At 47.9% G+C, this 23811-nt stretch overlaps 2 protein-coding genes across 4 annotated transcripts in view; one reads left to right on the forward strand and one right to left on the reverse strand.

Annotated features, from left to right (window-relative positions):
• The window catches only part of TMEM170A (transmembrane protein 170A), a 382399-nt gene that overhangs the window by 160866 nt on the left and 197722 nt on the right, over positions 1-23811 (reverse strand). The window lies entirely within an intron of this gene.
• CCDC102A (coiled-coil domain containing 102A) overlaps positions 1-23811 on the forward strand; it is a 60354-nt gene that overhangs the window by 6391 nt on the left and 30152 nt on the right. The gene's annotated exons all lie outside the window — the stretch shown is intronic.

Here is a 23811-nt window from a genome sequence, read left to right on the forward strand (position 1 = left end):
TCCTGCACTCTGGGAGGATCGAGAAGAGGTCCTGGTCCTCCTCTGTGTAACAACCTTTTAAATATTTGGAGAGTGCTATCATATCTCCCCTCAATCTTCTCTTCTCCAGGCTAAGTGCCATCAGCTTTTTGAAAGGACTGACCTTTTTAAATGGCTATTTCAGAGGTGTCTTCCAAGGCTAGCATTAAGGGTTGGACACCTGTTAAGGGCCACACCCCAGCAGGGGCCCACTGATAAAGACCCCCTGAAGTTGCTCCTCTTCTTCATCATGGCAACCTGCTTGCTCACACTCCTCTCAGATTGATCTGGGCAAGGGTGGTGGTGAAAAGGAGGAACTTGAGATGCCCCGGCCTCCTTGCTCCTTGGCTCTCTCCCTATCAACCAAGCAAGCGACAGCCATGATGGAAAAGAGGAGGAGGAGGTGGTGGTGGTGGTGGTAACGATGGCGGTGAGAAGGTAGACTCACTACCGGGATGCCTTGGGGTCTTCCACCTGGTAACCTAATGAGGCTGGAGCTTTTGCCAACCACATCAGTCTCTTGATAATGTTGGCTTTTCTCTTTTGTTTGTTAAAGACCCTCACCTTGGATTTTTATAACATCAAAAGAACCAGCTTGTAGAATTTAGAATTTGAACAGTTCATGCGTTTATTTTCTTCAGTGCTCTTGATAACAGAATACTTCTCTTTATAAATAGTTTCTTGGGTTATGTATCAGATGCTGCTCTTGTACTTTCGAGCATCAACTGCTTTGAAATTTGCTGCATGTGTAGTGATGAGTGATGGGAGAGAAACACGCTTGGTTCACATTTTAGTGTCACCATACCTGATTTCTCACTTTTGAACCAGTAAGCGAACCGAAACTCATATCCTTCGAGATCCACACTTCTCTGAATTTTGCAATGGAGTTTTGCAATCAAGTGAATTGATTGCAGTGGTGTTTTTCAATTAAAAAACGAGTATAATAGGGGAACATGCACACAAAATAGCGGATGTTAGTGAAAATAACATTAAAAATGTATTATAACAGGAAAATGGCTTCTAAAAATGTGTATATTAGGCAAACATTTTGCACAAGAATGCTTCCACACCCTGGCTAGCTCCTTTAGAGTTCTGACTGGTCCTGACAGACACCTGGCGCGGATTTCGTGCCCCACTGACATCAGAGCCACCAGCCACCACTGTCTTCGGCTTTGCAGAATTGCAGGCTGGTGGTTTTAATTAGCTTTCAAGCCCTGCAGCAATGTGTACTTAATGCTTAAAGAACCACAAACAGCCCTATACCTGTGCCCAGATGCAATTGGAGGGAGGATGGGCTGTCCAAGGTCAACAAGGCGGCTATGGGCCCGTTGGGAAGAAACTTTATGCATACTCTTCTCCGGCAAATATGCTATCAGGGCATTTCCTAAGAGCACAGAGCTTAGGAAACAACCCATCAGGGGCAAGGTCGTTGGAGCACTGTGAAGCAGCACCTGTGCCCCAGCAGGTTCTCCTCTCCTTCCCCACCCCCTGTCCGTTACGGCAGCGAGGTTGGGTTTAAGCAATTAGGCTATCTTGACATTGGTGGCTTGACCGTCCTCTGTGCCCTGTACTTATCCAATTAAGGCGCTCCGGCATCCTCCCATTAAGGTTTCCGGGAGCACTTTTGCAACTTGGCACAAGCGCCAGCCGCTGAACTCTCATTACAAGTCCTTCAAGAGGCCGAATTAATTTCCGATCTTGGCCCAAAAGCTCCCCCAAGTCTGTGGTGTGCAACCATCCGAACTACACTGAGGGCAGTCTTGGCACGGCTCAGAAGGCCCCTGGCCGATTTGTGGAGATTCCTCTTTAAGGCAAGGCATGTGGGGAGCATGCACCCCTTGTTTTAAAACAAAACTGGGCTCCCTGGACATTAGAGCAAAATTTTGTTCTAATGCAAGCCCTGCGCGCTGTCAAAATAAGGCGCATGAAAAACTGCTCCTTTTTTTTCAGCAGCAAATTTGGCAGGGACGGGCGTGCCCCCCTCCCTGTGTGTTCCAGGGGGAGGGGGAATAGGCCCATGGAGGTGGCCTCTCCCTGCTTTGCAGAATTGTAGAATCTACCTGTAGGGTGCTTTCTGGCAGAGACCTCTGCACATTTTATTTATTTATTATTGCATTTATATCCTGCCTTTTTTTCCTCCGAAGAACTCAAGGTGGCATACATAATCCTCCTCTCCATTTTATCCTCACAACAACCCTGTGGGGTAGGTTAGGCTGAGAGCCTGTGACTGGCCCAAAGTCACCCAGTGGGTTTCCAGGGCCAAGTGGGGACTAGAACCCGGATCTCCCGACTCCCAGCCCAACACTTTAGCCACTACACCACACTGACTCCACACACTGCAGAGATGTATCTCTTTTGTCCAGGCTTGGGGTAATTGAGGCTTCTGAACATTTCTATTTGAGCTCCAGTTTTTCCACCTGCAAGGGACTCTAAGACCTGCCAAAGTTTTTTCACCCATAACCAAAATTCTGTGCCACAAAAAGAGCTGCTTATGGTGTTTTTTTACTTGTATCGAGTCTGCAAATTAAAGAAATCTGCTTGGTTTATTTTATTTTGCACAGTATGTTCTACACATTTAAAGATCTATTTGGAGCCCTGCAAATCTTATTCTGCAGTTCCTGTGGCTGCTGTGATTTTATTTATAATTTATTAGCAATATTTATGTACCGCTGAATACAATAGAATCCCTAAGCAGTTCAAGTGTCAATATTAGAATCACATTTAAAATATGATATTACAAACAGTTACAATAACAATTATTAGGCATGATTGACCAAATACTGTCAGGCAACTGTAAGGACCACAAACTTTCCATTAAAACAAAACAACAAAACCATAACCCTTTAATCCTTAGGAGTTCTATAGAGAGTAACTACCCTAATGTGCTTTGGCAGAATTTAGCACTAGGCATAAATGATACCCTGACAATAGCGTACTATCAGGACTCAGCCCTACCCAGACCTGGAATCTGGGGTCTCAGAAGACGAGCAAGGAGAGTTAGACATGCACACACCAGCAGACTCCCACAAGTCATGACACCACCAGGATCAGAGATCTCCACGTCCATTGCCTGGGCTGCTGGACGTCTCTCAGACCCATCCTCATCATCCCCAGGAGTACAGAAACAGGGGAGACGCCATCCCAGGCAGGACTGTCAGGGCTGCCAGTGAAATGCCTGGCTAGCCGTACATCAGTCTGCTAGGGAGTAAGGGGGAGCTCATGGAAGCATCTGCCTGGATAAGAATCAAGGAAGATTAAAGCTTCCATCTCAAGGGCGTTGGAACTCTTTTGGCCCAAAGGTAAAAAGGGACAGGGCCGAAATACTAGCATATTAGACAATGGAACCCATGACCTAGGGAGGTCATGGGCTGTCCCACTCCAGAGGCTTTCAAGAGGCAGCTGGACAGCCATCTGTCAGGGGTGCTTTACGGTGGATTCCTGCATTGAGCAGGACCCTTCCAACTCTGCTATTCTATGATTCTACAATCTAAACGCCCTTCCTGGAAGTCATTAAGAGACATTTCAACTTTTAGATGTGGGGGGAACTGCACAAAATCTGGGAAATCACCAAACGGTTGGTAATCAGGAGAAAAGAGTCGGGCCAGGAGATGGGGTAGGGCCACCTAGACAACCTTGGAAGGCTGGATCATGTGGGTCGGATTTGATCCTGGGCCTTAGGTTCTACACGCTTGCTCTAGCTCCTATGTAAGCCTCCGGTCTGCTTATCAACAGCTCCTTTAGCGCCCCAGTGTGCAAGGAGGCCATCCTGAGTTGAGGAAGAGTTGACCAGACCCAAAAGACGTTAGGACGGGGCAACTCTGCCTTTGACTGCTATGTTAGAAAGGTTCTTCAGTAGCTGCACTTCTTCTCCCTGCTGCCCTGAGCAAAATCATATCTGCAAAAACGAGTCCTTTGTACCAAAACAAAAGCACTTAATACCACCCCACCCCATGTGTTAAACACACCAGAGCATTGATCAGTTTCTGCAGCTGAAACTCTCCCCACGACCTGAGTTCGATCCCAGCGGAAGCTGGTTTCAGGCAGCCGGCTCGGGTAGACTCAGCCTTCCATCCTCCCGAGGTCGGTAAAATGAGTACCCAGCTAGGTGGGGGAAAGGTAATAATGGCCGGGGAAGGCAACGGCAAACCACCCCGCTATAAGGCCTGCCAAGAAAACGTCAGCGAAAGCTGGCATCCCTCCAAGAGTCAGTAATGACTCAGTGCTTGCACGAGAGGTTCCTTTCCTTTCCTTTCCCTCACATCTGAGGGTTTCAATATTACCAAGGCGGGAGTCAGCGGGAATTTCTCCCACCTCCACCCCCATTTTCTTGCTCACATCTTAGACAAAGGAGTAAGGAAAAGGGGCTGCCAGGACACAGACTGGGCAAAAATACGCTTTGTTTGCATAGCTGGATTAACCATTATGCTCGGCGCGCTGTCGCTTGGACAGCAGCCAAACCAGGGTTCCTCCGTTGCGGCCGTGATCCCTCGCAGAGTGCCTCTCGTCTTGCTTCCTGCGTTTGTTCCTTGATCCCGTAACAGGGAAGGAGAGGCGCATAGCTCTGAAGTATCGTTCGACGAAGGCTGCAATAATCTTCAAGGCTTGATTTCCAGTGTGGATCTCGTTGTTTTGCCTTGAGACAATTATCCTGAGCCATCCTTATGGCTGAGTTACTTTCCGTTGGGGGGGCAGGGCGGGGGGCGGGCGCAATCATCTGTGGCTAGATGCGCAGAGTCTTGCACACCGACGGCTAAATGTGCATCGGAATGCAGATCCGAGTGCTGGTGTCTGTGTTGCTTGCAATGCACGGTGCGTTTGAATATATTAGTCGGGTGTAATTACGTGCAGCTAGAATCAGCTTTTGTGCATTCCCCCCCCCCCCCCACGCTAAATGTTCGAAATTCCTCTCCTAAGATCTAGTAACTGGCAGTAAGAGCTTTGAGCTAAAATATGCTGATCTCTGGGGTATTTTGAACCCAGCGTCTTTTGCATTTGGTCCCACTCACCACTGCAATGCAACCTCCAAGAGCTGCTCTGAAATTGAATTCGACCCTCCAGATGAAAAAGTTTCAAGAGCCCTAATCTTTAGAGGAAGGGCCGTAGCTCAGTGATGGATCACCTGCTTTGCATGTCGAAGGTCCCAGGTTCGATCCCGGGTATCTCCAGGTAGGGCTGGGAAAACTCTATTTGAAAACTTGGAGAGCCACAGCTGCCAGTCAGTGCCGACAATACTGGGCTACATGGACCGGGAGTCTAGCTCAGTAGAAAGCAGCTTCCTATGTATTTGAAGCCATTAGGAGAGGTCATCAGGGATTTAGCGCCAGTTGTCAGTGTCATGCTGGTGACACCCAGCTATATTTCTCCTTGCCATCTAAACTAGGCGTGGCTTGCAGGAAATGGACACGTGCCTGGAGGCAGTAATGGTTTGGATGAGGACCAATACACTTAGGCCATGACTAGACCTACCGTGCCTAGCACAAAAGGGGGGGGTGAGGATCTTGTGATATGGTTATCGCAAGATCTCCCCTATGTCTACACGCGGCGTGTGACATCCCAGGAGGAAGAGGACGTCACACCCGCCATTTTGTTTTTTTGTTTTAAAGGAGAGGGAGCGCTCATGCACAAACTGTAGGTTGTTTTTTTTTTTAATAAATAAATTTATTTTTAAAAATGAATAAATTTGCCCGAGTCCCAGCTCCTCACAGTTACTCACGAGGAGCTGGGACAAACACGATGCCCAGCCACACGTTCCGCGGTCATCCTGAGACTGCGGAAAAAGTGGGCTACAAGAGTAGGGTGATATCCCAGCCCTGATCCCAGGATCTTGTGTGTCATGTGAACTCACAGGGACAATCCCGGGGCAATTCCCAGGATATCGCCCTGTCTAGCTATGCCCTTAGACTGAATCCTGACAAAGCGGTGGGCCTCTGGGTGCATGGCTCTTGGATAGACTGCCTCTTCTCAATGGGGTTGCAGTCCTCATAAGAGAGCAGATGTGTAGTTTGGTGGGGTGTGGGGGTGTGTGGGGGGGTACTCCTTGATCCAGTTTTGTCACTGGAGCTCCAGGTGGCCTCAATGGCAGTTTCAGGTGGTGCCCAGTTTGGGGTGGGGTGGCAGCTACAGATGTTCCTGGGCAGAGATAGCTTATTGGCAGGGACTCATGCTTTGGAGGAGGAGGAGGAGGGCATCCTTTTTGTGGGGGTGGCCTTGAAAAAGATCCAGAAGTTGCAGTTGGTACAAAATCCAGTGGCCAAGATGCTGACGGGCACAGCTATCAGGGATCACGTAACAGTGATCTAGAAGGAGCTGCCTTGGCCGGCTGTCCGTTTCCGGGTGGAAATCAAAATGCTGGTGTTGACTTACGAATCCCTGAATGGCCTGGGACTCCGCTGCCTGAAGGAAGGCCTCTCCTTTTACCAGCCTGCCCATGATCTTAAATTTGCCCATCTCATCATCTCACCACTGGGGGAAGTACCTCGCACGACAACATGAGACACAGCCTTCTCTGTGGTGTGTCCCCCCAACTTTGGAATGCCCTCCTCCAAGAGGGGTACATATATTTGGCACCAACTTTATTTGCAATTCAGTGTCAGGCTAAGACCCATTTGTTCACCTGGGTGTTTATGAGTAGTTAGGTCCGCTGTTAGTTAATTGCTTTTATTTGAGTATTGTTGTTTATTATTAGTGGATGTTTTAGTGTTGTGGTCACCTGTCCTTGGATTATGTTTGTGTAGTGAATAGTGGCATATAAATATGTGGGGTATAGATAATGAACACATAATCCTTTTTTCTTTCTTTTGTGAACCCATAGCTGATACTTTCCAGGATGGTCCGTGCACATACACTTTCACATCCAACTTTGCTCTCCGTCCCTCCCAAATTACCAGGGCTCCATAACTTTTGACGGGGGCATCAGCCAAAACAATGGGTGGTCTCCTGGAACCTGGCAGGGAGTGAATTTATGCCGCTGATGGCACATTGCGCTGTCAAAATGCAGCTTGAAGTCAGGGTCAGGGCTAGCTCCAGGTTTCTGAGGGCCCTTGGGCACCCTCCATGCCCCCCTCCCTCGATGAGTCTCCATTCTCACCACCCGTGTGAACCAGCTGCTCTTTGATCCTCCCCTTCTTTCTCATCATGGCTCCCACTTGCTTGTTCCACAGGCAGAGAGCCGGGGAGCAAGGAGGCCATGGCGTCTGCTGCTCCTCCTGCTCGCCACTATCACCCTTGTCTGAGCCAGAGCAAGAGGCAGGAAAACAAGCAAGTTGCAGTGATGAAGAGGAAGAACACCTCCAGGGTTTGGGTTTTTTTGGGGGGTGGGGTTTGATGTGCCCACCCATGCCTTCCCTTGACACTGGCCCTGGTCAGGGGACAATATCCTGCTCTCCTTTCCCAAGTAGGCCCTGTACGCAAATAAGCTCCATCCTTCCTCCCAAATTTGGGGGTGGGCATAGGATATCCCCAGGTTCTGTTCATAGAATCATAGAATAGCAGAGTTGGAAGGGACCTACAAGGCCATCGAGTCCAACCCCCTGCTCAATGCAGGAATCCACCCTAAAGCATCCCTGACACGTGGTTGTCCAGCAGCCTCTTGATGGCCTGTAATGTGGGAGAGCCCACAACCTCCCTAGGTAACTGGTTCCATTGTCATACTGCTCTAACAGTCAGGAAGTTTTTCCTGATATCCAGCTGGAATCTGTCTTCCTTTAACTTGAGCCCATTATTCTGTGTCCTGCACTCTGGGAGGATCGAGAAGAGATCCTGGCCCTCCTCTGTGTGACAACCTTTTAAGAATTTGAAGAGTGCTAGCCTGTCTCCCCTCAATCTTCTCTTCTCCAGGCTAAACATGGCCAGTTCTTTCAGTCTCTCTTCATAGGGCTTTGTTTCCAGACCCCTGATCATCCTCGTTGCCCTCCTCTGAACACGCTCCAGCTTGTCTGTGTCCTTCTTGAACTGTGGAGGCCAGAACTGGACGCAATGCTCCAGATGAGGCCTAACCAGGGCCGAATACAGAGGAACCAGTACCTCACGCTATATGGAAGCTATAATTCTATTAATGCAGCCCAAAATAGCATTTGCTTTTTTTGCAGCCATGTCACGCTGTTGGCTCATATTCAGCTTGTGATCTACAACAATTCCAAGATCTTTCTCGTTTGTAGTATTGCTGAGCCAAGCATCCCCCATCTTGTAACTGTGCATTTGGTTTCTATTTCCTAGATGTAGAACTTGGCATTTATCCCTATTAAATTTCATTCTGTTGTTTTCAGCCCAGCAACAGAATGAAATATAATAACATTATAATGGAAGGGGAAGAAACATGTCTCCTTTTATCACTTCCTCCACACCATGCATAATTTTGTACACCTCTATCATGTCTCCCCTTAGCCTCCTTTTCTTCAAGCTGAAAAATCCCAGCTGTTGTAACCTTCCCTCATAGGGGAGTTGCTCCAGCCCCTTAATCAATCAATCAATTTATTGACGGCAACCAAATGCAGGTTTTGGCCAATTACATACACAAAAGTTATACACAGAGTATAAAAGCGTGCCATATACAAAAGAGTAGATAAAATGTTATAAAATGTTAAAACATACATGCGCATACAACTAAAACCTTACATCTCAAGGCAGGCCCGTTGAGCATTTTAGTTGCCCATTTCAACACCCATGGCTGCCCTTGGAATGGTTTGGGTTGACCTGACCTGGAAGGATACACATACATCTCCCTGCCAGTCGGAAGGCCAGAGGGAGAGTCCTTCCCGGGCCTGAGAGAACCTGTTAACAACAGCGGCCTTTGGGGAGTATGCAGCACTGGCCAAGGCCCTCCTTCATGAGACAAAGGGTTCTGTATTCTGGCCTCACCCAGAGAAATGCAGTTGATGCAAGATGCCATCAGGAAAGAGGCAGGAGCATCGCTGAGTGTGCATTCCCTGGCTGTTATCCAGGAAGCTTTTCTAGAAAGCCATAAAAGATGTAACATGATCCTCTCCTTCCTTAGGCCATTTCATTCAGCCTCCTTGCAGTGGCTTCTGTCAGAATGGGATGCAGGCCCAAGAGTCCTGGGTGGAAGTTCGTTCACCTGCAGGTGTGACTCCCAACGGCTGTGGAGTCAGACATTGGTCCATTGAGCTCAATAGTGTCTGCACCAGGGGTGCAGAACCTCTTTCAGCCCGATGGATGGATTCCATTTTGGAGAAGCCCTTGGGGGCCACATTCCAGTGGTGGGCATGGCGAAAGGCTTAAGAGGTAGAGCCAAAGTACCAGACTATTTTAACTTCAAGCTTTTCCTCCCTGTACCTTCGGAGAGGCGCATCATCTTCCCAAGCTCCCGCTGCAGTGCGAGACAATAAAGACATCTGGCAAGTAATCTACAAAACTTTATTCAGCCAATAAACCTGAAGAGAGTTTAAACAGTAAAAACTTTCCTCTAGGCTAAAACTTAGCCAACTAAGTGAGACGATTGTCCTTTCAACAAAAGGGAAGGTCTTTTCCCTGAGTCCCTTAACTTCAGGGAGGATTCTTCTGAGGAAGCCTTTGGCAAGAAACTAGCCGAGCTGGTCACTTCTTGTCTTCTTTTAGCTCTGCCTATTTGAATCTGTGGTGGGTGCTAAGAAACTGTCAGCTCTGAAGACCCTCTTCCCCCCTCTGAAGATTGCTGAGTTCCCACCGACTCTGAGTTGTTAACATTTTCACTGATAAGGGGCTTCATCCCATGTACCTGCTTCCCTCGGATTATCCCCATAGCACTAAGCTTTCGCCGTTGTTGTTTTTGCTACTGGGTGACAGTGAACCTTTGCATACCAGGAAGTGAGTTTAAGCGGGGAAATGTAAAAAATCATTAAAAATCAACGGATGACCCAATTCAATTCAAATATGGTATGCTTAAAGCTCTCCCTAATATCTATTACTGTGCCAATTTTGGTGTCTTTAGCTTTGAAGCTTACGCAGATGTAAGCATTTCTTTAAAATCCTGCTCCTGCGCCCCAGCGGCAGCTCGGAAGATACGCTCAACAAGTCGGGGCTAAATACGGCGAATCTTTTTGCTTTACTGCACAATTAAGGCAGGATGCATGGGAGAACTTCACAATCAAAGCAGATTATAAGGTGGAAAACTTCGGAGTCCTTTGCATGCAATTCACAGTGATTGCACAGTATAACGCTGGTGTGATAAAGCTCAAGGTCTTGTGAACTGCCCAGAGAGCTTTGGCTATGGGGAGGTATATAAACCAAATAAATAAATAAATAAAATCCCTGGCTGCTGAAGAGTCTGGGAGAATCTCCTCCACCACTTCCTGTATAGGCTGGTACATTTCTAGTCCTGTTTCTTCTGGTTCAGAATCTGATTCCGATTGATAGCCAGAAATTCCTTCCCCCATACTAAGGGGAACAGGCCTGATCATGACAAGGCATTTCAACATGTTAGAATATGGAAGAAAACTGCACAAAAGCCGGGACACCACCAAGTGATCAGTGGGAGGGGGAAAGGGTGAGGCCAGGAGAAGGGGGTGTGGCTATCTGGATTAGGACCCCAGGTGGGCCAGATCTGGCCCATGAGGTTCCCTACCCCTGGTTTATACTGACTGGCAGCAGGGCTTCAAGGCAGGGGTCGTTCCCAGTCCCACCTGGAGATGCCGGGGATGGAACCTGGGGCCTTCTGCATGCAAAACAGCTGCTCTACCACTGAGCTAAGTCTGTCCCCAACAGTTCAGCATCAACAGAGGACCTCCATGCCTTTTAATGATCCTTTAGGTTTGTCTTACACTAGCTCCAAGGCCTCTTTCCTTTCACATTCCCTTTGGATGAGAGCTGCTGGTTCTTGGCAGTGGTGGTGAAGGAGCCCCCGAAGGGCTCGGTGGAAAATTGGCCGACCCCCCCCTCCCTGCTCCCTCCCCCTGCAATGTCTGCTTGGTGTCTGGCTTCTAGCGCCGGGACCCTTTCATGTGGGCAGAGCTCTTGGGGAACAGGCAAGCCTGCAAACAATTAGTACGGGCTGTGGGTGGCTGGCTTCCCTTGCGCGATTCCTGTGGCTCCGGGATGTGCAGCCCGTGCTTCGGAGGACATTTCCAAAGGAGAAGGACTCACAGGCACATCTCCCTCTCTCCTTTCCCCCCAAATGGAGCAAGGCTGGGAGGGTCCCCCAATCACTGCAAGGCCTTAAAAGCGAGTAGATTTCAGCACAAGTATTTCTGTGGCTGCTGCCGCCCCTCCAGCCATGCATCGTAGCACATAAAATGATCAAAACTTGCCCCGGCTACCATTCTCTTCTTTCATCCCTCTTCCTCCCCTCTACAGATGGGTGGCTGGTGGAGATCAGAAAGCTCTGGATTGCAGTGGATAGCTCAGTAGCCTACAACCTTCTTTAGATTCACTTTTAGCCCATTTCTTAATTTTTACCTTTTTTAAAAAAAAAAGTTACCATATATTTGCAAGTTGGTAGTACTACCGTTATGATGCAGTAGTGCAAGGCATGGGCCTCATCCAGCCGTGGTCCCAGGCCTGTTCTCCAAGCTTTGCCCCCTGGAGAAATCCCTCCCCACCCCCCATTATTTTCAGTCTCCGAGAAGCAGGAGGTGGAAGACTTGGGCAGTGCTGGTATGAGCGGCTGCTCTTCCCAGCATCGATCATATTTATTTATTTAGTTATTACATTTGTATACCGTCCAATAGCCAAAGCTCTCTGAGCGGTTCACAAAAATTAAACCATGATAAAACAACCAACATTCTAAAAACACAAATACAAAATACAGTATGAAAAGCACAACCTGGAGCGTGTTTAGAGGAGGGCAATGAGGATGATCAGGGGTCTGGAAACAAAGCCCTATGAGGAGAGACTGAAAGAACTGGGCATGTTTAGCCTAGAGAAGAGAAGATTGAGAGGAGACATGATAGCACTCTTCAAATACTTAAAAGGTTGTCACACAGAGGAGGGCCAGGATCTCTTCTCGATCCTCCCAGAGTGCAGGACACGGAATAACGGGCTCAAGTTAAAGGAAGCTGGATTCCAGCTGGACATCAGGAAAAACTTCCTGACTGTTAAAGCAGTATGGCAATGGAACCAGTTACCTAGGGAGGTTGTGGGCTCTCCCACACTAGAGGCCTTCAAGAGGTAGCTGGACAACCATCTGTCAGGGATACTTTAGGGTGGATTCCTGCATTGAGCAGGGGGGTTGGACTCGATGGCCTTGTAGGCCCCTTCAACTCTGTTATTCTATGATTCTATGATAAAACCACGCAGCAGAAATTGATATAAGATTAAAATGCAGAATTAGAACAGTAAATTTTAAGTGTAAGTTAAAATTAAGTGTTAAAATATTGAGAGAATAAAATGGTCTTCAGCTGGTGATGAAAGGGGTACAGTGTAGGCGCCAGGCGGACCTCCCTGGGGAGCATCATTCCACAGCTGGGGTGCCACAGCGGAGAAAGCCCTCCTCCTAGTAGCCATATGGTTTCAACATGGTGCATGCTGCCTTCATGGGGATGATGCGTGCTGCTCAAAGCCAGGGACTCGGCACCCAGCATGGAGACTGGCAAAATGCCCCAGGTGGGGGTGGGAACGACATCAGTAGGTGGGTGTATATTAGTCAAATCAACATTCAGACATTTTGAGCTCCATCACACCAGCAGTTTAACACACTCTTGCCTCTGGTTTTGTATCTGGTTTTGCAGCACGGGACTCGCATGACGTCATCCCTGTCCTGCACCCATCTCGCCTCTTTTCCTCCATTTTGCATATTATTTTGGTACGGGGAAAGTCAGGATTGTCTTCCCCAAGCAGATTTAATGGGCCCTTAAGCCTCCACATATTGCTGTTCTCTCGCGTTTTCCTTTGTTGGGGGCGTGTGCTTTGAATGGAGTCTTGCTGACGAAAGGGGAGGGTGGTGTGGTTCTCCTCCTCCAGCACGCCGCATCGAACAAACAGACTTGTGCTTAGTTGGTTGAATGGGTTATTTTACTGTGCCAACCCCAACCTCATTGCCCGCAGGAATGGAGCCCAGTCGTTGAAACATTAAATCAGTAAATTGCTATACAACGAAGCCAGAGCGGGGGGGGGCGGGGGGCGGTAGAAGCACATGCCCATCAGAGTGCCACAACCAATGAACTGGAGGTGGAAGGAGAAGGGGCGGTGTGGAGTGGAAGAGCAAACAAGCAAAAGGGAAGTTTCACGGTGCAGAGCCGTACCACAAACCCATGTGAAAGGGACCATTACCTTCACGTGCTTATGAAACGGAGTTAAAAAACGCGGAGGCAAACCAGGGGAAAACAATAGGTGTGATGGAGCCCTTTATTCGTATTACATGGATATCCCACTTTTCCCCCATCTTGCGAGGAACCCAAGGGGGTTTACGTAATCCCCCTCTTCTCCATTTTATCTTCACAGTAACTGCCCCCTTTCCCCCCTCTCTTAGGGCACTTTTTTGACCAGCCGGTGCGGTGCTTTCCACGCAGGCTGTGAGGGCACAGGGGAGTGGGTGTCAGATGTCCGACTCTCCCTTCCGAGGTTGGACCACTGTCTCCAGTCTTGGAAGGGGGAGTCCCCAGTATCCGAAGACCCCTCAGACAATGTCTAGAGGACATAGGATTGCTCCCTAAGAATGGTGGGTGGGGACATGCAAAAGCTAGGAAACCACCAGATTGGTCATCAGGGGAGAGGAGGGGTGCTAGGGGCCAGAGGGTATGGTCTTCTGGGGATCTCCAGAGGGCCAGATTGGAACCCCAGGTGGACTGGATATGGCCCGTGACTCAGAGGTTCAACATGCCTGACTTAAACATTGCACCCCGATTTCAGTTGGAAAACCACCGCAACGATTGCTCCAGGGATAGTCACAATTAGTCCGTCCAGCAACGGAAGTGGAGCAGGGAGCGTAACCCCTGATTATATCTTACCACTGTGTCCACAGTAGACATGTTCCTCTCCCCTTGGGTGGGAGTTGTAATTCCTCACATGTCAACAAGAGTCATTGTCCTCCCCACCACTCAGCCCCAAATGCTGCTTCTCCCTCTCCTCCCCTTTTCTTTGCTAAGAAGTCCTAAAGGGATTAAGCGGCTCAGCCCTTCCCAGGTGAGACGCCTCCAGAGCAAAGACACACAGATACGCCTGCGGCTCCTGTCCTGTTTGATTTATTTAACCGAGCTTAAGTCGTTGTGCCACCAGACAGGACCTGGCGAGGAGCCCCACTTCTTTCAATCCTCTTTCAGCGCAAGGCGTGGATGTCTGGATTTGCAAAGTTCCTCGTGGAAATCCTCGGCTTTGCTCACCTTCCCCTGTGCTGTGCCGTGGGGCTCTTTCCCCCTCTCTAAAGTGAAGGAACGCAATGCCTATCCCAACCCAGGGGGAGTAGAGGGGAGCAAGCTTAATTCGGAACGTGCCACCGCCTTTTGCAACCAAAAGGGTTGCAAAATCAGGGTTGGTCCATGGGGTTCTCGTTTTCAGGCCCAGATGGACAGTCTCAGCAGAGCAAGTCCCCGTAGCCCAGACAGGATTTTAGAGCACTCCAGACTGGACATCAGCACAGCTGGCTCATGTGGTTAACGGTAGGACTTGCAGTTCTGGTAAAAGATGGCCCTGGAGAGTTGCTCATGGCGGTGTTGGGCACTCTGCCCTCTTTGCAAAGGGCAAAGCGACAGGGCTGCTCGAGGGCTGCAGGGCTCAGCCCTAAAGCAGAGGTGCAAAACTGGGGACCCAAACTGGCCTGCCTAGAGCCTCCGTCTGGCCCTCTGGGGTTTCCCAGAGGGCTACATGCCTTTTTCCTGGCTGCCCCTTGTTTGGGGCAGCTTTTGTGCAAGTCCCCCCCCCCCATTGTCAAAGGTAGAAATGCCTCTCCCAAGGGCCAAGTTCAGTGGAGGCTGGTGGCTCCAATGTCAGTGGGGAGGTGAATCTGCTCCGGGTTTCAGTCAGAACTCTAAAAGAGCTCTCCAAGGTGCTGCATCTATTTTGGGGATCGGGTCCCCAAAATTTAGAAATGCAATAAGTATTTCTATATTTGAATCTATACCTATAAAATAGCACGGGCAAATTGTATGCAAATTGCTGTCCTCTTTTCTGACGATACATTTCCTCTTTTCTGGTGGCCAACTTTGGTATGTCTTCTTCTTTCTCCTCCTTACCTACTTTCCGGGGCTGTTGCAGTGAGCATAGATGAGACCAGAACTGGGAAAGCACTTTGTATATGGGAAAATGCATCAGAAATGATTAAGAGTAGGCATGACATGTTGGCATGGAGAAGTTTAGAAGAAGGGGAGGGAGGGAGGTCATAGGTCAGACATACTTATCTAGGCTTGCTCTTGGGACAAAGGCAGAGAGTTCTGTGGCAGCTGTTCACCACGTTGGGGAGGAAAGGGTTAACGGATGGAGTCCTGATTGATCCGAGCTGTTAGGACTGGAAGGGGTCACCCTTTCTGATGGACAGAGGAGGGTCGTCGTCATAACCTGTGCCTGCAATGCCCGAGTTCTTCCATTGTGCACAGAGGAGACCCAAATTCTATTGTTCATAAGTTACCAAATTATTTTATTTTGGACAAGAGGCTGTTGGGCAGGTCCCGCTGAGGTTCAAAGGCTCTTGCCCTGTGGGAAATCCAGGTGGATTGGAACCAACTTGGCATGGTGTGAGAAATAATGGTGTTCAATGGTTCAGATTATTTATTTATGGCAACCCTCCTCAACCTGATGCTCTCCAGGTGTGTTGGACTACAATTCCCATAATGCCCCAGGTACTGACCAGGGCATTTTGGGAATTGTAGTCCAACTCATCTGGAGGGCATCAGGTTGAGGAGGGCTGATATATGGGTTACATTTCTGCTTTGCACTCGGGCATGAAGGAGTGTTTTGGAACTGATGCATGTGGTATTATGATGTTTATTGTGTGCAGCAGGGGAAGCCTGGTATATTGATCTCAGGGGGCATCAATGCTGTGATTTATTAACCATGATACAGCTAAAAGGCTGGCTAGAAATTGATTAAACAATAACACTGAGGTACATTGCAGGATCCTCTGCCCCACTGCAAGGCTTTCTCTTGGGAGCAACTCTCAGATTATGCAGTAGAACCAGGACTATCTCAGCCCAGCCCTGACTTTGGCTGATCCTATCAGCTCTCTTGCCAGACTTTTCCCGGGCAGCTTGTGTGTCCCTCCACAGCCCTCTACCACATTGAGAATGGCTCCTATTCACCCTTCAGCGACCCTTTCCTTGCAGTGTCACCTCTGGAAATTTATGTCCCTCCCCATCAATGGAACGAGTATTCTCTTTCTTAGCAGCCCTTCCTATAAAAAGGATAAAAGGTAGTGGGAGTGGGAAAGCGGGTCCTAGGTATTGAGCGATGGAGAATACTGACCATCCTGGATTAATTTTGAACCCTAACCCAAAAATAGATCATCCCTAGTTTTTTTAACATACACAAGTAAGAATGCTAACCAATAGTTGACTCTCACCATTTTACGGGCGAGTCTCTGAGTTTTTGGACGTTCCCAATCTTTGTCTGGCATTGATGGCAGTCACCCGCAAATGCTGACAGTCACTGTATTTTGGGTGTTTGTTTTAATGGGTATCTAGTACAGCCTTAGTCCATGAGCCTGATGAAGTAAACTCTTGACTTCAGAAACTCTTGACCACAATAAGTTAGGCTGGCTGGCATGGACAGTGCTGGGAATAATCAAAATATCCATCACGGTAAGAGAAAGCTGCAACCTGCATAAATTACATAAACCAAGTCCATTTTGCATATGCGGATGAGCAGAATTTCCTTTGTCTCTGCTTTCCTTCAGGAGGGGCAAAGAATGACAGATCACGGAAGCTCCACTCCTTGGCCGTTGGCAACAGTGTTGTAACTAGGTATTTTTAGATCCTGGACTTAAATCCCTTATTGTAGCCTCCTTTAGACAGCTATGTATATTACTTCCATTGTGAAGCACACAGCTAACATTTCTCTTGTTCCTCCACTCCATCAGTCCACACTTTACAACTTCTTCTACATTCCTCATATGTTAGAGCAACAATAAAACTGCTTGCTTGGTTAAAACGTTATTCTGAACATGTACACCTTGCATTTTAAACTTACTTAAATCATAGCACTAGCATGGCTACAGGAAGAAAATGGAGTTTGCTTCTGCTACCATGATGTCTTCATCACCTGCTGCTCTCTGGGTGATCAGTGCGGTGTGGGGGGAGATTTTGGGGCCTTGGATTTTGGCCCCAAGGTTTAGCTCTAGCAGCAGCACTGACTGCTGGCCTCTAAGATTTTGCCAGGGTCTCATCATTTTTCCAAGCCTATCATCACCGTCATAAGCGCTAGAAAACTACTTTTAAAAAATAAAGCCGAGTTCCCCGCATGCTGAATTCTGCTTTCATTATCAAATACTGTGCTTGGGCAGGATTGCAGACACAGGGCCGACCCAAGACATTTTGCTGCTTGACATGAAAAACAAGATGCAGAAAAACAAGATCATTCCCTCTGACACATTGCTGCCGTCTACCAGCATCTGTCGCCTGTTGCTCCGGCCTCATTCTACCTAACCGGCTCTGATCGCTGAACACCCCAGAGTTAGATTTCAAGGTGCCAAAGGAATCTTTTTCCTATTTGTTCCTATGGACTAACACAGTATGAAAAATTGATTGTTTTCCAAAATAGCATTTACAGGAAATCCATGGGGCATGCAGTTCACAATTTGGCATGCTGTCATTCACCCCACTTTAAGGAAATTTCCCAGCGAATACGCAATGGCTGTCTTGATGTGGTTGTGTTGGATTGCTCACATGTCCATTTCACCATGAGCACCTTTTGAGCCAGGATGAAAAGCCTGGGGATTTCAGCCCAAGTGCTCACGTCTCATCCAAGTCGTCCCTTTCTCGCATGGTTTCAGAACAGGGCCCAGAATTGCTGAAAACCACCCACAGGAGAGTGGGTCGGGGCCAGTTGCACATGGCTTTGGAAGATCTTACCTATCTCATTCCCTCTGCCAGCTGCATGGGACTCTAAAAGGCCCCAGACTACTTGTAGGGCGTTTGCCTCCAGTTGTCCATGTATGAACTAGAGAGCGGCAGACATCTGGGTTGGGGAGGGGGCGAGGAAGAAGAGGCAGCCAAGGAATTTGGTTTGGGAAAGACGTGTCTGGAAGAGGCTCCCTAGATTTTTTGGCCTCTGTGGCTGGATGTAAATGCGAGACAGGCTTCTTGCGAGAGGAAGAGAAGGGGCCCAGGTTTTCGCTGGATCTTGTTCAGGCAGCCAAGAGAGTGAAGCAGTAGGAAGCAGAAAGCGTGAGACACTGGTGGAGGTTTGGGTAGGAATCAATAGATTCTAACAAAAATCCACTTTAAAACATAAGTGCAGTTTCTCACAAACCTCTTGTCTTCCTTCCCGCCTTAAAAAAACAAAAAAATGTTACTAAGCCATGACACATTGTTAGTACAGAGGAATCAGAGACATATGTAGCCTCTTTCCCATGTCTTGGGAAAGAGGGCACTCTTGTGAACGAGCTACACAATCCTTTGACACAACCAGTGGTTTTTTCATAGAATCATAGAATAGTAGAGTTGGAAGGGGCCTATAAGGCCATGGAGTCCAACCCCCTGCTCAGTGCAGGAATCCATCCTAAAGCACACTTGACAGATGGCTGTCCAGCAGCCTCTTGAAGGCCTCTACTAAGGGAGAGCCCACGAACTCCCTTGGTCATTGGTTGCATTGTCATACTGCTCAGTCAGGAAACTTTTCCTGATGTCCAGCCGAAATCTGGCTTCCTGTAACTTGAGCCCGTTATTCCGTGTCCTGCACTCTGGGAGGATCGAGAAGAGATCCTGGCCCTCCTCCATGTGACAACCTTTCAAGTATTTGAAGAGTGCTGTCCTGTCTCCCCTCAGTCTTCTCTTCTCCAGGCTAAACATACAGCCTCTCCTGTCCCAAAGCACTATGTAAGATTTTCCCACGGCCCCTCTTTCTACTCCATACTTTCTCCAGCTTTTTCTGTGTCCCACCAGCACCACCACCACCTGTCCTTTCCGTGACTTCCTGCTTCTCAATCCACTGTCAACTTTGCTTCCCCCATTGGAGACTTCCTGCCAAGAGGACGCAGGTCTCTGGTGCTTATGCCCTAGGTCAACCTTCCCCAACCTGGCACAGCAGTTCCCACCCTCCCCAGCCAGCATGACCATTGGACTATGAATCCCATCATCCCCAGCCAACAGGATTGTGTGGGCAGGGGATGATGGGGAATGAAGGGTGAAGGTGCCAACTTGGGGAAGGCTGATCTAGTGAAGTTCTTCTCCAAGCTGAATATCCACTTCCTTCTTGGAAGCTGCACTGTTCATCAACTTTCCATGGTTGACACCTCCCCCCTCAGAAGTAAGAATACCCATGAACATTCCATAGTTATCACAGTAACTCAGACAATGACTCATCCACAGGCAATAATACATTTTTGCCTATACAAAATGCTCCTCTTTGTAGCACTGGTTTGGTTTGGGTTTGTTTTTGTCATACTGAAGATGGACTACCCCACCCCCCAGGTCAGAACAAAGCTCCCCAAAAGCTGCTCCATCCCTTAATACCGGCTGTAGCCTGCCTCATTTTAAAGCACAAGCCAAGAGCAAGCGATCTGTTTTATCTTTAGCCAGTGGAGAAACTGTGTGGGTATCTCTCTAATGACACCCTCTTGGTGGATTTGCTGGCCCTCAGTTCGTGCTTTGTGGTTTCCAATTCCTTCCGCACGTGTATTTCTCTTTCTCGATTTGTCTCGCCCTGGCTGCAATTATCCCCTCTTTTTTTGTTCGTGCCTTTCCTCCATGCTAAAAATTTCTCCTCCCCCTTTCCTCCAGTTCTGTTTGTCTCCATCCTACACTTTCCAGGCCCAGTTCCAAGATGGGTGGCATGACGTCACCTCATACCCTACTGCTGTTGCCAGTCCATTCTTTAGGGAAACGGGCAGGGCTGTTTCCGCAGCTCTGTTTTCAAATCGCAAAGAGAACAGCTGGCATTACACGAGGGGTGATATTCTTTTGCAGGTTTGGATTCATTTTCAAGCAGCTAGAAACATGGGATGTGGCCTTGGACAGTGTCAGACCATGGATCCATTGAGCTGAGCATTGTCTACACCAGAAGTGGACAAATTGTGGCCTTCCAGATGTTATTGGGCTGAATTCCCATCATCCTTTAGCACTGGCTCTGCAGACTTAGGCTGCTGGGAGTTGTAATCCAACAATATCTGGAGGGCCAGAGCCATTGCCCACCCCTGGTCTACACTGGGCAGCAGTTCCTCTCCAGAGTTTCAACCCTACCTGGAAATGCCAGGGATTGAACCTGGGACCAGCTGTGGTCCAACCTTATTAGCCTTCTGGCTTCTAGTCCGATGATGATGATGATGATGATGATGTGTGTGTGTGTGTGTGTGTGTGTGTGTGTGTATGGCCATAGCTAGATGGGGCTTTATCCCAGGGCATTCCCCAAGATTGTCCCTATGCGTTCACATGATGCACAGGGGATCCCAGGATCCGGGAGGGATGCCCCAGGATATGGCCCTACACTTTAGGCCCGCTTTTTCCGCAGTCTTGGGCTGATCCCGAGACCGCGGAACATGTGAGCAGGTGTCGCAGTTTGTCCCAGCTCCTCACTGTTACACACGAGCAGCTGGGACACACACACAGGGCGCAGAGCTCCTCAGGAGTAGGGTGGGGGGAGCAGGAAAAAATTGTAAAAAAAAAACACCCTTTGCGCACGAGCGCTCATGTGCTCCTGCCTCTTTAAAAAACAAAAACAAAATGGCGGGTGCGAAGTCCTCTCCCTCTGAGGTCATTGCATGCCGCATGTAAACAAAAACAAATGGCGGGCGCGAAGTCCTCTCCCTCTGAGGTTGTCGCGAGATCTTCATCCCTCCGTTGCACTAGACCAGTAGGTCTAGCTGACGCCTGTGTGTGTGTGTGTGTGTGTGTGTGTGTGTGTGTGTGTGTGTGTGTGTGAGAGAGAGAGAGAGAGAGAGAGAGAGAGAGAGAGAGAGAGAATGTTTTAAATAAAACATGTCTCTTTGGCTCTCCACTGAATTTTCATGCCTGTTATATGTGTGTAGAAAGTTTTTATAGGGAAGGAACAGTAGATATATATGTGTGTGTGTGTGTGTGTGTGTTTTGTTTTTAAAGATTTTATTAATTTTCCAAAATAAAATTAAACCAACAGTAAGAGGGAAAAATGCATAAAAAGAAACATATTGGATTTAAATTTAATTATTGACAGAGGGTAATATATTTAACATGTGTATGTATATTTTTCATTTACCTTACAAGCCAAGTCATAGGTGAAATCCACGGGCTGCTTGAAGGTTTTCTTTATAATTTTTCACCATAACGTATTATATTTAGACTCTTTTCCATAGTCTGAGGAAAGGCTTTGACAAATACTGCTGTGTATGTAACCGCATTAGTATATAAAATAAATTCCTGCCGTATTGTATACAAGTCAGCTGTTTTGACTTTTGCTTTCAAGCTCTTTGAGTTGGTATGTCAATTTTTCTGCCATGGCAATTTGCCACAGTTCCGTATACCAAGATTTCAGTGTTAGTTTTCCAACTTTTAGCCGTATGTGGGTGTATGTGTTAAGTTATCAGAACCTGGATCAATTACTCCCTTGCTACAACAGCTTCGTTGGTGCTGTTTATTTCTTTTATTGTTGGGTTTTTAATTGTATTTTAATGCATTTGTTTTAATGTTGGGTTTTAATAGGGTGACCATATGAAAAGGAGGACCAGGCTCCTGTATCTTTAACAGTTGCATAGAAAAGGGAATCTCAGCAGGTTTCATTTGTATATATGGAGAACCTGGTGAAATTCCCTCTTCATCACCACAGTTAAAGGTGCAGGAGCTATACTAGAGTGACCAGCTATAAAAGAGGGCAGGGGCACCTGCAGCTTTAACTGCTGTGATGAAGAGGGAATTTCACCAGGTTCTCCATATATACAAATGACATCTGCTGAGATTCCCTTTTCAATACAACTGTTAAAGATACAGGAGCCCGGTCCTCCTTTTCATATGGTCACCCTAGTTTTAATTAAGATTTTGACTGGGTTTTATTGTGAGCTGTCTCAAGTGCCATTTTTTGGCAGAAAGGCGAGATATAAATGAATGAATTATTTTGAAATGTGGTTTAGGGGTGATAAAGAGCCAGCAACAAGACAAACTTTGGGGCTGCTACCTCAAACGAACTAGCCAAGAGTCCATCAACATGACCATCAATCGACTTCTGTGAGGGAAAAATAAAAAGGCTAATTTCCCTTTGTAGCCTGTATCCAGCACAAACTGCTCGACCTTTAATCCTCTCCGTGGCCTCCCCACACACCCCATTGTATCTCTCTCCCCCTCATATCTCAATATATCCCTTCTTCAGCTCTTGCTTTGTCCAGTTCCACCATCCTCAGCCATCCTGAAATCTCCTGAACCCTCAGACCGCACCATTTTTTTCCTCCCTTGCTCCTTGGGACTCCCTCTCAGAGCATCGGTGTGGTGTCATTTCTCTTACTATTGCCTTCAAATCCCTCCACAAAAATCACTTTTTCTGTGAAGACTTTGATGCAACCCCTTAGTCCTCGTCCCTTATTGAAACTAAATCTTTCTATGCACAACTGAACAGGACATACATTCTTCCCCAGTTTCTCCTCACCTCCATCTTCTTTCCCTCCCTCTGTAGCCTCTCCCCCATGTCAAACTGTAGGTCGTGAGCTTCTTGGGACAGAAACCTGTGATCTTGTTTGTTGCTCTATAAAGGCCCATGCAGATGCCTGGTGCTATAGAAATAAATAAATTTGGGGTGGGGGGAAGCCTGTCCCCTCCTTCAAGCAATGAACTCAATGGCAGTGGCACAATCAAACCAGTTCTCTACAACAAAGGTCACCAGTTTCATGAGATCGTGAGCTAGAAATGAACAGGAGTCGTGTGGAGGACATAGAGTAGCAATGTGTACTTGTGCTAAGATAGGAGGATTCCTGCATGGAACAGGGGTTGGACTCGATGGCCTTATAGGTGTCAGGTATAAGTCTTCAACAAAGCCAGAGGCCTTGTTTATTGTAGATAGATTTATTAGGAATAGTTTTGGAATTTCTGTGCAAGCAGGTCTCCGTCAGAAGTTCCCACAGGAGTAGCTTGCTCACTCACTGTCTCAGCTTTGAAGCTGCTAGTTCTCTGGGAACTGATACAGTGTTTTACAAAGGTAGGGGGCCACTTGTCATCTTGGTGGGCTGAACAGTGCCATCCTAGGCATGGGTTACAGGTCAGAGAACCTGTCTGTCAAGTGGCTTTGAACAAGCCTTTATAAGCGGGAGCAAAAGCTGAAGAGCTTTTGCTAGGTTCATCTTTCAATGCAAAGGCCTGAAATCCCTCCTGTTTGAATCCATCTCCATTTGGGACTTTGAAAGCACACTCTCCCACACTAGAGGCCTTCAAGAGGCAGCTGGACAACCCTCTGTCAGGGATGCTTTAGGGTGGATTCCTGCATTGAGCAGGGGGTTGGACTTGATGGCCTTATAGGCCCCTTCCAACTCTGCTATTCTATGATTCTATGCACATGGACTCCTTGCTACTTGGACTCTGGATTTCTAAGGACTGTGCAGCTTTTCATAGACTTGAACTTGCATTTGCTGTGGATTGTGTGTGCATGTGGCCAGACTCAGGTGGCAGGGAGTTGCCAACACTAAGCACAAGGCTCCTGTGCTTCCCTGTGATCATGCTTACCGGGTCAGCTCAGTGTTCGGCAGGCTGGTTTTGATGGTGCATGATCTTTCTCTGCCAGACTCAGGTGGCAGGGAGTTTCCTGTGCTAAGCATAAAACATGGGG

This window comes from Elgaria multicarinata, chromosome 14 (assembly GCF_023053635.1).
Source record: "Elgaria multicarinata webbii isolate HBS135686 ecotype San Diego chromosome 14, rElgMul1.1.pri, whole genome shotgun sequence".
In the NCBI taxonomy this organism is placed as follows: domain Eukaryota; kingdom Metazoa; phylum Chordata; class Lepidosauria; order Squamata; family Anguidae; genus Elgaria; species Elgaria multicarinata.